Here is an 11439-nt window from a genome sequence, read left to right on the forward strand (position 1 = left end):
AGTCTAAGTCGGTGTGCCTGTTTTCCTGTTTTTTGTGCGCGCTCCTGCAAAATGCGCGCGACAGGCAGCCACGGCTCGTGCACATCGGGGCGGTTCTGTGTGGGTCTGTGCTGGGCGTGGGCTACACGCACTCCGGGTCCCCACTCCCCATCCTCTCACACTGGAACCACATTGTTCGACGAGGGCACGTTTCGCTCGAACCAATGAGTACCTCCGAGTCACCCTGTGCTATTTAGCGGAAGAAAAGTGAACCGCTCGTGGCATATCATAACAATTCGATTATTTGAAGACGACCGGAAACGGTGCGAAGACTGTTTGGATATATTCAATTGAAGGGGCAACTTGAGTTGGAACATTTACCCCTCTGGCAGACAAAACATCGCTAATTAGAGCTCTGCTTGTTGTAAGTATGCAGTGAACCCATTCCAGTCTCCGAAATGTGTTAATTACGAATAATGTGTCCGCTTTTGTATCGCGTTGTGTCTTGATGCCCACAGTTACATGTTAGCTAGCAATGGTGAGGTTTTAATTGACAAACAATCATCTCTTCCATTTACACGCGTGAATTTACTTTGATCTACGTGTGTGTTCCTCATAAATAATGCATGTGCAGTTCGCGCAATTATCATTCTGAACGACAAGCCCTGAGTATAGTGTTCAACTTGGGAGTAGGCTACTGGATGTCTCAGTTACCCCTAAAACAGAATAGCAAGTCATTCAGATTCGGTTTAAATGACTGCATCGCTAAAGAAATACAAACAAACGAGACCGCTTTTGTCGCTAACGGTGTTCACGTGGACCAAAGGGAGACACCCTGTCACACTGTGAGGAAACTGCAAATGTATCACTGCGGAAGTTGGATTCCTTTACCAGGGTTGAAGGCTGTTATGATGCTGCCTCCCTAAAATGTTGCATGAGGAGGGGCTGACTGTGAGTGTCACTTTCAGATCATGGCTAAAAGGCTGGAGTTACAGTATATTCATTGGCCACATTAGGCACACCTGCACAATTCAACGATATTCCATAAAGGCTAAAGCAGCGATCACCAATCTGGTGCCTGCAGACACCAGGTAACCCCCAAGAACAACATGAGTAGTTGTTCTTAAAATAGCTCAATGGTGAAGTGATCGTTTTAAAATGTTTGTATTTGCACAGATTTCCAGAAAGAAAGTGTTGCTTCTTGATAGTTAAGGCCTATCCCGGGTTTGTATAGGCGACAACGCATCACATTATCGATGCGTTGTGCTGCGCAGCACGTCTGTGACACGTCAGCAGCACATGCCATGCACATGAAAGAAATTGTTGCTGTGTATAGAATATCAGCGCGCATTCATGATTGGTCTTTTGATCGAATCAGTGATCGAGTACCATGTTTTTTATCAAAGCTTCTGGTTGCTGATCGATGCCAAAAACCATCATCCATCCATTTTCGAATTCGCTTATCCTCACCAGGGTCGCGGGCGTGCTGGAGCCTATCCCAGCCATCATCGGGCAGTAGGCGGGAGACGTCCTGAACTGGTTGCCAGCTCATCACAGGGCACACATTATAGTCAAACAACAACCATCCACTTTCACAGTTATACCTCAGGTCAATTTAGAGTATTCCCTTAACCTACTGGAAACCGGGGTAAGCGGAAAAAAAAAACCAAAACCTTGATCGCGTAAAGCCGATTTTGAAGCCCGTCTCATGATGGTTTGGACGTTCTATGTGCTGGCCCTGTCTACACAATACGATTTTTTTATCATAAATAGGTCAAGTTATAGGACAATCCCTCCAGGCAGCATTATGTCTTTGTCAAACTACTGAACTTTTTTGTTGTTCACGATGGTCACACTGTCAGACTACCAGATTAAAATCTGCAGATGCATTGTTTTTATGTTTAGAAAAAGGGGGGAAAAAACGAAGGAAAAGAGAGTATGGAACCCGTTCTTGGATGGTGTGGAGAGGGCGATATGGACTATCCCCAAAAATAACTTGAGGAAACAAATTTGTTTAGTGACACCACGTTTGCCAATCAGCTACTAGCTCAGTTGCCAAATGTAGGATCAGTTTAACTGCTCCACATACTTTCCAATATTTCCCCTTTTGTTCAAGTCACGTTTTGTTTGCTTGTTAACACCACATCCAGTCTCTCGTCACAAGTATTGGTCATTTTTGAGGAACCAATTGAAGGACGACGTAGGACATGTCACACTATGTGACAAGACCAACAAAAATTCTGACATGCCAAACTTTCGTCGTGGTGGTCATGAAGCGCCCCAGATGCCTCACGACCAATCACTGAGTATGTCATACTACACGGGATATGACATGTCAAGACACCTCAACATCGGCTATGAGACACTCGTTTGTCTGCGGCATGTCTGTCAGCACAAAATCGGACGACCGCGCTGTAGTCATTGCACTCCTCATGACAACACTGGAATTGAAACAGGAGTTCAGAGATTTCAGAGAACATTTTTCTCATTTTATGGTGTTTTACGAAAATGTTATTTTAATAAATAACAAACTGATTAAGTGTTGTCAATCAATGTGACTTGGTCAAATGCCCCTCCCTAATGGAAGAAGCATCAAAGTCCATTGATGAGATTTTCAATGAGTCATACATGAAGTGAGGCTGCAGTGAATCACATGGATCAAGTCCACCTAGTGCTAGATGTGACGTGTATCTGTCATCTTGTCTGTGAACAGCTGAGCCCGACAACTAGTAACTTATTCCAAGTATGAGAGTGACTTTTCAGATATACTGTAAAGATGCTTAAGAAGATTTTCTTCGTAATTTCCCGGATTTAGTTTTTTAAATGTGTAGCTGTGAATTGGGATAAGGTATTTTGTTTTCTAATAATACAATACAATATAATACATCTTTTTTTATACAGCGCTTTCACAACTGCTGCAGTTGTAACATAGAGCTTTACAGAACAGATAACATAAAATAACAAAATACGGTAATATAACACAACACATAAGAGATGGACGGTCATGCAAGAAGTCCAAGATGGCGCCCGAGTAGGCAGCCATCTGCAAGTGCTCTCATGAGCCTTGCTTTTTTTGTTGTTTTTCTGTTAGTTTTGTCACTTTGTGTTTGTTGTTACGTCGTGTGGACCTGATGTGGACTGTTTTCAGCATTTTTTGGCCACGACATTCATCAAGGAGGAGACTCGGTGCTTGGTGGTTTTGCCTTCTCGGCAGCATGGGTATGCCAGCACTGTTTTTGATTGGGAGGAATGTCGGCGCCATTTGACTGTCGTTGCTGGACAGCTCCGGGGGCGCTTGTGTCTTGCGCCTGTAATGTCACAGCCCCGCTTTGTTCAGCGGAGAGATCGGTGCTGTTGAACGGTCTGCGGCTGGATGGATGCAAGGCTTGAGGAGCCGACGATGAGAAGAAAGGAGCGTTAGCGCAGAGCGCCGATGCGGATGTGGAACCGGGAGTCGCGTTTTGGAGTTGAAGTGGATTACGTGGGACAGGAGTAGTGAACTAATCTCTTTTTGTCAATGGACGCTACAGCTTCGTGTTTGCTTTCAAAACTTAGCTTGTAGCAGACGTGCACATTTTCAGCATGACGTCTCTGATCCACTGGTAAAAGGACACTTTGATCCTCTCCTCTTTCATCTATAACTGCTTCAGACAACAAAGTGTATGCAGGAAAGTGGTGAAGATTGCACAACTGTCTGTGTCCTATGTGTTGTGTTGTGTTGCGAGACTAATAAAGGTTTTCTTATCTTATCTTATGCAATCGTAACCACTATTCCTGCATATGTCTTGTTTGAAACAGTTATAGATGAAGGAGGAGAAAGTCAAAATGTTCTTTTACCAGTGGTTCAGAGACGTCATGCTCAAAATGTGCATGACGTCCCACACGTCTGCTACAAGCTAACTTTGAACGTAAACAAGAAGCTCTAGTGTCCATTGACGAAAAAAGAGATTTGTTTCACTTCTCCTCTCCCATGTAAATCCGCTTTAATTCCAAGCGCCAATTCTCAGTTCCAAATACACATCCGCGCTCCATGTCAACGCTCTTCTCTCCTCATCCTCAGCTCCAGCAGCCATCCATCCAGCCGCACCAACGCAGACTGTCAAATAGCACTGACATTTCCGCTGAACAAAACAGGACAGTGAAAAATGGTGCCCATTATAGGTGCAAAAAACACAAGTGTCCCGGGGCTGTCGAGCGCCAATGTTGAAGTAGCACCAACATTCCCTCCATCAAAATCAGTGCGAGTACACGCGTGCTGACCAAGAAGGCACAACCATCAAGCGCAGATTCTTCTCCTTTGACAAATGTCATAGCCAAAACGCTGAAAACGGTCCACAACGAAGGACAAAGAACACCAAATGACAAAACAAAAGACAAAAACAACAAAAAAGTAGAGCTCTTGAAGAGCTCTTGCAGACGGTTGCCAACTATGGCGCCATCTTGAATAATAACTTCAATTTAGAGGGAGAGTTCTGCTTCCTTTTTTTTTTCCAATTCCGTTAAAGATGCAGTACATTTTAAATGAGCTTAGACAAATTTGAATTATTTTATCTGTATCAAAGGAGGGTTCTTCTGTGTTTCTCGAACAGTGGTCCACTCCCCTGCTTGCAAGAAAGACCAACCAGTGAGTTTAGCAGCATTATGTCTGATGAAAACCCCTTAGCTCCTATAACCAGTTGTCCTTTGTGGAGGTCAGCTGGCCTTTTCATGTCTGCTGCTCCCTCCATGGTCTCACTCTGCTCCATCTCCACAAAGAATGACCCCCGGAGGGAAAAGTTCACCTGCACACAAAAACTACAAGAGAAAAAAAAAAAGATCATTTCAAAATGTAAATGCAAAATGGAGGCTCTCCTTCATGCTTTGCAGTTTTGGTCAAGCTTCCACTTGGATGAAAAATGGATAATTAAGCACTGGCTACGTTTATATGCAGGCAGTCACCCTATCAAAACCTAAATATTGGCAACATCTGATAGGCCGTGTAAACATGCGCAAAAACCCGATTATGCTCATATTTGGGTTTTTAAAAACCTGAATAAGACCCATAGGTTAGCCTTTTTCGAACATGAATATTAGATCATATAAATGATTGGGTTACCACCTTCAAACAGAAGATTGTTTTGTGTTCTGTGCATGCTATCTCCGCAAGGAATCTTGGTCTTTTGAGTATCGAATGTATTTGTATGCACGGCATCTGGCGCACAAACCCCTAGAAATACACAAGCAGAGATTACACAAACATGACAAAATTCAGACGTCGCACAGCACAGAACCACACTTTTGGAACGAAGAGGAAGCTTTATTGATTTGGTGAGTGAAATGAATATAATGCATTTTGTTGACAGTGGAAAGTAAGAAGCAGAAATTACATCTGTTTATATCATGACGTTGTCCACGCGTCGCTGTTTAAATTGAGACATCCCAATTGCCATGTATACGGGAGTAACTCTGTGTGCTCACGCATGTAAACAGGTTATCCCTAATGTTTCAGAAACCGGGATTTTGGCCTTAATGCCCATGTGCCACTGAGTGTTGAAAGTTTACAAGTGTTTACGCATGAAGGTTTTGTTTTTTTTTCCCCCTTTATTTATTTTTTTTGTCAGAGTTGCAAACAATTGCACAGGCGTTGGCCATACATTCCCAAATTGTTTTAATGGTTGCATTTTTTTCTTGTCATATCAAATCATGTTAAAAATTTCTTTCCAACAAAAAACTGTTTGAGACCATTAAAATTGTTAGCTAAAGTCTTTGCAACAGTTTGTGACCTTGAACGATCCCTGACAAAAAAAAAAAAAAAAAAAAAAACAACATTCACAAGGTGCACACACACTTTCGAACCTTCGCCGCTCAGTGACATGTGGCCTAAATCCAAATATTGACAGAATGCACAGTGATAATTTTACAGTTTGAGCCCTGCGAGTCCCAGGGACTCGCTGATCAGAAAAGTATGAGTCCCATTTTGCATTTAGAGAGTCCCAAATTTCGAATTCTGAAATGGTCTACTTATTCAATTGCTTATGATAATAACACAAACAACAACAACAATGTACATTGATAATAGGTTTATTTCTTATAAACAAATGCTGCAAAAATATAAATAATTGAGGCACACAAGATTTGCTGAGAAATAGGTTCTTATTTCATCCCATGGTTCAGTCTTTGAGTTCATATCTCCGCAATAAATTTCCGCAACACTTGTTTTAAAGTTACACAACTTGACAATCGTCTGCTTTCCACGAAGTGAAGGCCGATCTCGCCAATCTCGTCTCACGAGAACGGAAATCTCGTTACACGAGATAACGCGAGATCAAAACAACAATGGCGGCCATTGTCAAACTGCGTTCGTTGCTGGAAAAAAAGATTTACCGTAGTTTTTTTGTTGGGTTTTTTTTTTTTTTTTGGACGAAGAAATTTCCTTGCGTCCCAAAAACGCACATTATTTGGAACTGTGTGTCTGGCGGGAAAATTATGCGTCTCGGAGGCGGGACGCAGAGGTAACGAAATGGCTGAATGCAGAAATAGTCAGCGTTAGTCGTCCTTTAAATGTGCAATTCATCAAAATGTACATGACCTCAGAATACATACTGCAGTCTTTCTGGACTGTTCAAACTTGTTTTATGGCCTCAAAAAGCAGAATAGGGATAGTTGACTAGTTCATCTGCCAGTCAACACTTGCTTGCATGCCGTTTAGGAGAATGCCATAGTGGTGCCCGAGGAGGGTGTGGTGAGATGTCATGGAGCCTTGTATTGGACTCTGATACTTCCCCAGAGAGGGCCTCCTTTCCATCAATGCTCCATTAAATATCTATTATCTCTAGTAATCGACTTGTGCCACTGCCAGTATGGATCCTTTAACCAATTAAGCACTTAAATTTAGAGCAGACATCATACTAGGAACGGTGACCGTTCTTATGCTATTCTTATTACACAAGCTGTGTCTTAAAGAAGTAATAGTGCTCACATACCATCTATATTTATGGAGATGTTCGAAAAAGCTGAGCAGAAAGTTGGTTTAAAAGTTCAAAGATTTATTTTTTTTTCTCTTTCAGTGTCCCTTTTGTTTCTCAATAATTCTGACTTCATGTCCAGGAGTGTCCCGCTTCCCTCATATTCAGCCACTTCCCATCAGTTCCCTCCACGAGTGTCCACCTTAAACTGCCAAGTAAGATTATCTTCTTAGCTCACGCAAGGATCCGGGGCTTCAAAACCAACTGTTAATTTCCCAGGCTGGAGGTGGCAAATTATAAATAATTCCAAAACACAGACATAATATTAGGGATCCTTGTTCACGACAGAGTCATGCATAGATTTTGGGAGCTGCGCATATAAAAATACATGAATAAATAATAGAACCTTATATGTAAACTGTATTCATAACACATGACTGCACTTGCTTTCAAGTGCAGAAAATGGCCAACAGCTGCTTGCTGTCACAGTGATGTTAATTGGCCTGCAACTGAGATAATTGAGAGAATGCAGTGAGTGATTCCCCCAAAATTGACAAATTAAATCCGAAATAATAATTATCGAGTGCGTGTCAGCGCGCATCATGTGTGCATGTATGTATGTATGCTTGTGTGCGCGCACACACACACACACACACACACACACACACACACACACGCACGCAAACACACACACACACACACACACACACACACACACACACACACATACATACATACATACATACATACATACATACATACATACATAAATGTATGTATGTATGGATAACAGTACATATTTAAATCACAGATTTCTTAGCCCGTTATTACATTCATCTCTCAGTTTAAGACGGAAGAGAAGGATATTGAGACGTGGAGCTACCACAGCATAGTCATGCTTTTGACAGAGACATTATGATAGGGAAATACTCTCAATGCATTTTATTTCTGAGTGATGAAATATATTACATAAATGTTGTGCCGATCATAATCATCCCCATTGATACATCAGCCCAAGATGCAGCTCAGCGTAAGCCCATGCTGTCAAGTGTCTCGAAGAACACAACTGCATCTTTGAACATTAATTTTTCCATTCATCTCTTGCATGTGTGGATTATTTTTCAACCACTGACACGGCCTAGTTTGAGGGGAGATAGCAAGGTTGTCTCGTTTCTGTCATGTCCCGTTTGCGACAGCAGGCGGCAGACGGTGTTTTCTGGCCGGATGCACACCTGCTACCCATTTGTAATTAGGCACTGGCTTTATTAGGACCGGCTTTCGTACTCTCACTTGCCGGAGAATTGCTTGCCGTGCCACTGCTTTGCCCATTGTGTCGGTAATTACCTCTCGCATTTCGCCCTTGTGCGCGAGTTAGTATTTGGTATTGTATTCTCGGTGTGTTTTATATTGCGTCTAGCTTGTCTTTTCCTCCCTGCTTTAGTGCGAGCGCTTTTCGTTATTTAGTTTCGACGTGTTTTCCTGGTACTCGTTTTTTGCCAGCGTTTTCTGTTGTCTCGTTTTTGCGGTGCGACTTTTTGTTAATAAATCTTATTTCCATACGGAGTTCTTGTTGTTGTCTGCTTTTCGGGAATCCTTTAGATTACTAGGTTGCAAGTGAAGCGGGTTCCCTTCCGCTTTGCTCGCAACGTGATACCCACACTCCTCTACCTGTTTTACACAAGACCAAATAAGATAACAACTGTCACTGATGCTAAAAATGACAAGCTACAGTCTGTAAATACTCTGTAATACTGTCTGGCTAACCACCTGTGGGAGGGGCCACAGTGGTCAGTTGCAATGTGAGCTGGCAGAACTCCAGCAGAACTTTACCCACGTCCCGGGGGAGGCGGGGGGACATCGAACTCAGTCCGAATGGACCAATCGGAGCTGTGGCTGAAAGGTGATCGGTGCCTATCGTGTCAGCAATCCACAAAACGGTTGGGGGACACCAACGGTAAGTGATGTCATCAAGCTGAAGAAGGAGTTGAACCTTTTTCACCTTTGGGACTGCAACTGATGGGTACCAGGTGCCCAAGTGGAATGCACCTTTAGCAGCCGTCAAGGTGAAAATCAGGCTTTATGTGTTCCCAAAATTTGTTTTGATGCTGATTTACTTGGGTAAAACAAAAAACATTTTTTGTTGTTAAATTTTCCCAATACAAGTTTGCATAATACAGATTTTACCATGCGTTGTAATTCACAACAGCTTTGACATTCCAGAAAAAAATCTTTGCTGAACCTCAACCTTACAAATAAATATTATTATAATTATAAAATAAGAAAAACAATTATTATTATTATTATTATTATTATTATTATTATTATTATTATTATTATTATTATTATTATTATTATCATTTCTATTATTGTGGATTATTTTTCAACCACTGACACGGCCTAGTTTGAGGGGAGATAGCAAGGTTGTCTCGTTTCCTGCCTCCAATCTTCCAGCAATAGGCATGGCTCAGTTGAAATTTCAATGTCAACTACCAGTTACATCCACTGGGCAGGTGTGCGCTATTGATCCTGTGTGGCGGATATGCATAACCATTTGTGTCAATTCCGTTTGGGGAGATAGCTTCGATCATGCAAATTGTGCAACCTCTCTACAGTTTCGTAGTCTATAACCTAATCCAGTGAATTCTGACAATATTGGTATTTTACTCTTCTTTGCTAGTTTTGTAATTGATTTTAAATAAAAATAAACCTAAAGTACCGGTAGTGTTTTATTAATTCACCTGGTTTGGCATTTATTGGCACATTAGAAAGTAGTCTGTTGATCCTGTTAAAATAAATACCAAACGTCCACTTAATGTTAGCCTGTCAACATTTTAACACACCTTGATGTATGTTCACCCGAGGCTGAAGGTGTTCCTGCATCTACATGTCTGTGCACTCGTATCACATTGACACAACTCCTGCTTCTATCAGCAGACACCTCATCAATAAACATTATTGACGACCCAGTTCCACTGGCAGCTAGACGTAATGCCATAACGGTGCCTCCAGCACATTTAGCTTGTGATCTAGAATGCCTTGGTTCCTGACATATTCCGTTCCTTTTCGACCCTTCTGGTGCATGTTTGCTCTCATTGGATTTGCACACGACTGTAGACTTTCAAAATCAGAGTGTTTTATTCACCTTTGGAAAAAATGCAGCCAGCAAACAACAAAATCGCTTGAGGCCACAAATTCTTTTGTCATGAAAGTAGAAGTACATCAAAAATTACTAAAATACAGGGTCAGGAAAAATGATCTGACACATTTGTAGATTAAATAAAAGGCGAGTAGAGTAAAGAAACAAAAAAGTTTTTTTATTTTCGAAAAAGTGCATATAATGCCATTCTGTTTCATTATGTTTTAAAAGTTAAATGGAGTTCTGGCGGTGCGAGGTCGGCCGGTTGATTTTCTTTTCAATGCAAATCCAGTAGCTCTGAAGTTGGTAACCCATAACAAGATCGTGTTTCGAGCTGGTATGGGATAATGTCTACCAAGATTGAAGTGCAAACGGAACTCTCGTTGTGTTGCAGTTACAGATTTGTTTGTTTTGATAAACGTTTCCACAATGAACATGCAATGCTCACCAGTCCAATTCATGGCAGCAACTTACAAAGAAACGAAAAACAATGGCATTTTAAAGAAACAAAGCAAAATGGCAGTATATGAAAAAAAAGGCATTATATGTATTATATTTTTATTTATTTGCCTTTTATTTAACCTCCAAATGTGTCAGATCATTTTGCCTGACCCTGTACAAGTGTCCAAGCACGTGTTTATATGTGTATATAAATGTTTTGCCAAAAGCTTGAGACTCAGAAACTCAGACAGATTCCTGTTATGCCCGTGTGCTACAAGGAAGCCTCCACTGACATTGGTTACGGTGCTCAGAGCCACCTGTTCCAACAAGGTTCAGCAACAGTTGATGTGAGGATCTATTGCTGCTGCTTAATGGCAATGTCCTTAGTTATGGAGTCTGCCTTTCAGTCAATCATTAACAGCAGTGAGCAAGGCATGGCTAATCTGAGTGTGCCTGACACAGAGGTTCCGAAAGACCAAGCACTCAAAGATAGATACATTGAGCACTGCATGTGTGTGTTTATCCTTCTATAATTTTGGGGAAATCAGCGTAATGTTCACTCTAGCTGTGTAACATAGATTTTGATTACGAAGATCTTTCTGTGCAGAGGTTTATGCATACAAATTTAAGAAATACAGAGTCGAACCTGAGGTCATTTGGTCACAGGCCACAATCTTAGCCTCTTAGCCATCGCTATCCCCATGTAATTAGTGATGCACAATATAATTATCTACACAATGATTATTGGATTGATGTTAGGATTTGACATTATATGAATAAATCCAATAACTTAAAAAAACTCGGATTATAAGAATATATAAAAAAAAAAAAAAGAATGAAAATCCAGTGAGCATGATTTAACAAGACTGGGGGGGGGGGGAAAAAAAGTTTTTTTTTTTAAATGATCTTTTAAAAATCAAAATGCAAAAAAAAAAAAAC

At 41.3% G+C, this 11439-nt stretch overlaps 1 protein-coding gene across 1 annotated transcript in view; it reads left to right on the plus strand.

Moving 5' to 3' along the window:
- Window positions 1–94: 94 nt before the first annotated feature.
- The window catches only part of LOC109530360 (GTPase HRas), a 21090-nt gene continuing 9745 nt past the window's right edge, over window positions 95–11439 (plus strand). The window contains exon 1 of the mRNA XM_019893993.1: window positions 95–403. The gene's annotated coding sequence lies outside the window, so the exon portion shown is untranslated. The remainder of the gene's footprint in view (window positions 404–11439) is intronic.

The sequence above is a fragment of the Hippocampus comes genome, unplaced genomic scaffold (genome assembly GCF_001891065.2).
Source record: "Hippocampus comes isolate QL1 unplaced genomic scaffold, H_comes_QL1_v1.1 scaffold104, whole genome shotgun sequence".
Classification (NCBI taxonomy): domain Eukaryota; kingdom Metazoa; phylum Chordata; class Actinopteri; order Syngnathiformes; family Syngnathidae; genus Hippocampus; species Hippocampus comes.